The sequence below is a fragment of the Triturus cristatus genome, chromosome 9, assembly GCF_964204655.1.
Source record: "Triturus cristatus chromosome 9, aTriCri1.1, whole genome shotgun sequence".
NCBI lineage: Eukaryota > Metazoa > Chordata > Amphibia > Caudata > Salamandridae > Triturus > Triturus cristatus.
The window spans coordinates 517442726-517447537 of record NC_140592.1 but is presented as its reverse complement, the minus strand read 5'-3'; the positions used below and the strand labels follow the sequence as shown (position 1 = coordinate 517447537).

General features: G+C 45.1%; 1 pseudogene; it reads left to right on the top strand.

Moving 5' to 3' along the window:
- The first annotated feature begins 3155 nt into the window (after window positions 1-3155).
- Window positions 3156-4505, top strand: LOC146798224 (uncharacterized; annotated as a pseudogene).
- The last annotated feature ends 307 nt before the right edge of the window (window positions 4506-4812 follow it).

The window sequence follows — 4812 nt, the reverse complement described above, 5'->3', positions numbered from 1 at the left end:
AATCTGGAGTGTACCTAAAGTACATGCAATAAATTTAGAGGAGAAAGCAGATAGACTAGGTTCCTGAATAGCAGGATCCCAGTCAGTCTAAGTCGAAAACAGTGGTACATCAGCAAAACGTGGGGGTAGCTATAAGAAGCAGATCCTACTGTGCTACACATGGGAGGTGTAGCTCCTCTCCAGCGGTTCAGGTCAGCGGGGCACTTCTCTCTACCCAATGTTTCCAGGCAGGTACAGTCACTGCGGGGTCGCGGCGCCCTTTTAAGTGCGAGTCCAGGCAGCAGGGATTGATGGGATGTGTAGTTCCTCCCCAGCAGTGCAGGTCATCAAGGTAAGGCTCTCTCCCCCGATGTTTCCAGGCAGGTACCTTATATCAGTGGTGGTTTTATTTGGAAGCTGCAGTTAATGATTAACCCCTTCTGTGCATTAGTCCACAGGACTTATGTGCACTTCACAGGAAGCAGCATCTTATGATGCCTCTCTTTCTGTCAGGCATTACAAATCAATGAGCACAAACAGGGTACTTACTACACTTTCAACATGGGATTTTATGAAATGGAAGTGCAGACAGTCTGATGGTTATTGCACGGTGCTTTCAATTGGATGGAACATATTTTAATTATGTAAATGTTCGATAATATATATTTGACTTCATGCTGAGGACTGGCCTCGTTCAAGCAGGTCCCATGCCAGCGAACTAGGGGACCAAAATTCATAGGCGAACGAAACTAACATAACAAAACTTTTCCATCATCAAATAATGTTGTCAAATAGTAAAGCTAGTAATAGAACCCTGGTTGACGTCCTTAAAATCAGAAGGTTAAATATTGTGGTTCACAAGACTTCAATCACGTTCTAGTCCTTGTCTACCAACTAAAATCCAAAGTGTGGCAAAGTTTTGGATTGGATAGCACATTGACTCAGATGCCAATTAGAACATATGCTCCCAGCTCCTTGTCTATCTGGATCTCAAATATGAAGACATGGATGTTTACAAGGGGTTTAGGGCATGTGTTTAGGAGATTCTGATTATATATGCTGATAACGTGTCACTAGGACGACATTGCAACAGGTTGCACGTGGGCCACTCACTAACGTCTATCCTAACACAAGCCTGATGATATAAACCTTAAAGAATATGATTCCTTGGAAACAAAGCCTCTCCTGATGGTACTAACTCTGTTGGACCATATTCAGCTCTCGACCCAGGCTCATATGACTGACATTTCACTGCTGTGCTGCCTGCCAATGGGAAACATTGTTTACAGTGCATCATTTACAACGCATGCCATTACAATGCAAGTCGTTACAACAAAGCGTTGTTACATCGCATGCCATTACAACGCAAGTCGTTACAACGACTTGCTGTAGGGGGCAGAAGGTGTTTGATTTGTTGGATTTTCAATCCAACACCTTCCCTACTGTTGCACACACTTGAATTGGAATAGTAAATTATACTATTCTAAACTCCAGCACCCCCCGTACAGCAAGTTGTTGTAACGACTTGCGTTGTAATGGCATGCGATGTAACAACGCAGCGTTGTTATGACCTGCTTTGTAATGGCATGTATTGTAACCGCATGCGTTGTAACGAGTGCTATTCCCTGCCAATGCACAGCTTTTTTGTGTTTCGGGTATTACTGTTTTACCAAACCAGAACAGTGGAATGGCCGGGTCACAGGAAAGCTTTAGCCAGGACACACACAGTAACCACTAACCCAATACAGAAAGAATTCTGCATCACTCATGATCTTAGTTACTTTTGAACCGTTTGAGTTAGAAACAAATTTTTTGCAGTATGCAGATTATACTGCAGATAATTAATTATGTAGCAAATGAGGTAAATCTTTAAATATATGAAACATTCCCCAGCCACACAAACGCGTAAATACAGTGGCCCTGGTTATAGCTCTTTCATTTTATATGCACCTTTGATTTACCCCTGAACTCAGCCCTCTTTGCATCTTAATGAATCTTGCAACCACGTATATGCCTATTCCACCTCTATTGCCTCCTACAGGACTTTCAGATACCTATTCTCCACCCCACAGGAGAGAGCCTCTCTCTCTCTCTCTACCTTTTTTTTAATGTTTCTTTGTACCTGTCAGTCACGATGTGCCAAGTTCGCTACATGAGGACTCTGAAGTGGAAACTGAAGCTGACTAATTCTATGTCAGTCCATAGAGGCTCAGATTATGCTTCTCTTTACTTTACTGACATTAACAGTAGCCGATAAAAATTTAAATTAGCATAACCCCGGATGGACAACCCCCTCCATCGTATGTACCGATCACACATCAGTCCCATACATAAATGTCCATGTATGATCTTCCTCTTCCTCTTTCTTTGCTGCTGCAGCAGCGAGATAAGTACCTTTTTCTCTTCTATATTTAGTGGAGTTTTAGAGTGCTATGTTTATTGAAATGTTTTAAAACTGTTATACGACCGAAACGCTCGCGCCGCTACATGCGCTTCACAGGCGCGTGACGACGCGCTCTATGTGTATATTTGTTGCATGTTATTTCAGTCGCTAGATTTTGCTGAGGTAAATCGTTAATTTCATTGCGGTAATGTTTTGTGGTGATTGAGCGCTCCGGCGCTCTCTGGGCATTGATCTGTTGAGCGGGAGCGGGACAGACGCGCTTTGCGTGCTCGGTGAGCAGTCCCCTTTCTATGCCTATGCTTTGCACATGCGCGAACTGCCGATTTCGACTGCCTTCGACGATCAGCTCTTCAAGCATCGGCAAACAGTTTAACTGCTCAATCCCTGGTTCCTTGTGAACGCTTACCGGAGCGCTTTTCCGGATTAACCCCTTCAGTGCCACGCCCTTTCCCCCTCCTGTGCCGGGCGTTGCACTAGTGGGTGGGGTTCATGACGAGATAGTCTCGTCATGGGCACAGCGCAACCGTGCTCCATGACGAGACTATCTCGTCATGGGCACTGAAGAGGTTAAGGCTCTGCCTGAGGGGAGATTAGGGGTGGCTCCCTCCACATCACTATTTTCAAAGGCAACATTTATATTCTGTTGTTAATTGGTATAGGGAAAGTTTTTAGTACTTACGTAGGGACATTTTAAGCAGTGACAAGAGCCTGATCTTACAAAGACACTCCAGGGTTCCCCCCCCTAAAGCTCCTCCAGACCTCCTACAGCACAATGGCGTTCTACGCCAAGGAGGAAGATCAGTGGGTAGAATTTAATGAGTATGCAGAGTATGAAGAAACTTATGAGCACCAAATGGAGGAGCAGTTGGTTGAGGATCTGGATACCCATGTCCAGGGATCTGTAAACAGGGCATTAATTAAGGCCTTACAACTGTTTACTAAATCACTAAAGAGTTATAGCAAACAAAAGTTTGGTGTTTTGCAAGGGGAAACTTTGGGTCATACCTCGACTGAGGTTCGTGCTCAGATGACCCATAATGTAATGAATGACCATTGTTACATGGGTTCTTCCCAGTCTCGTAACGCGTCTATGACGCAGACAGGGGAGTCAAGTCAAAGATACTTTATTCGACAAATCAATGCCATAAAAGTGAACATGTAGGAGGAAACGTTTAATCAAAAAAAAGACATTGCTTTTAAAAATAATCATTAAAATTAAAAGTTTTGTAGACCAAAAGATAAAGTTAAAATTATCGGATAGAGCAGAGGGTTTCATGTAAAGTGCATAGAGCCAGACAGGGGAGGCGGAGGAGTCTTCTCCTACCGCGCCTGACACGTCTGATTCAGATCAGGAGTCGGAAGCTCCAAAGAAGGCGACGAAGCGTAAACGCAAGTCCCATAATGTAGAAGACAAGCTGGTTAACAAGAATCTTTTGTTTGACCCCAGAAACATAATACACCCGAGGTCCACTGAGTGGGTTCCCTGTGTCGAAGTGGCGCACTGTGCAGGAGAACCTCTGGAGAGGTTTCGAGAATGAAGTTCTGACTACATTGTGCTCTGAATGTCCCAGACCTTCATTATTTGGAAAGGTGGCAGACACACCAGAGTTAGACCCTAATATGGCCACATTTATGAAAAAGTTCGCGAAGGACCCTAAAAAAGGGCTTGACCGGGCTTGGAGGGGCTGTCAAGATAAACTCCTTGACGTTACAGGACCCTTACTAAGATATTGGATGCCGCTGTAACCGCCAAAGACTCCAACACTCCTTTGGATCCCTCGGAAGTTCTGGAGTGGGCACAAAGGGCTTTGTGCTTCCTCTGGAATGCGAACTGCACCGTGTCGGCAGAACGGAGGCGGTCCTTTCTTATGCGATTGACCCGCAATTAGCAGAGATGGCGACCACAGATACAGGCACTCTTGCCAATGGCATGCTTTTCGGAGAGAGGTTTGTGAAGGAAATGGGAAAGTACGTGGCCACGTCCTCCGCCCTGGATAAAGCACAATTGAACATTAAAAAAGTTTTTCACACTGGCCTTTTTAATAGGGCTGGACGCTTCAGGGGTCGAGCGACCGGCCGAGGTTTTAACCAGACCTCTCGAGGTTTCGAACAACGGGGTTGAGGGGGTATACAACACTCCAACTTCTACCCTACCTGCAATCGCGCTGGCAGAGGTAGACAAAACAGAGGAGGCTACAAAGGACAGAACAATACCTCCAGAGACACCTCTTACTCAGGTAAATTTAATGCAAACTGGGGTCACCATGGTGGGAGGTCGGATTGCTTAGTTCCAACACAGGTGGGAGAGTCTCACACACGATCCTTGGATACTTCAGACGGTACGAGGGTTTCAGATAGAATTCTATGCCTCTCCTCATCAGGCACACATTCCTCCACCCCTACATTTTTCCCAAATAGAGATGTCCTTC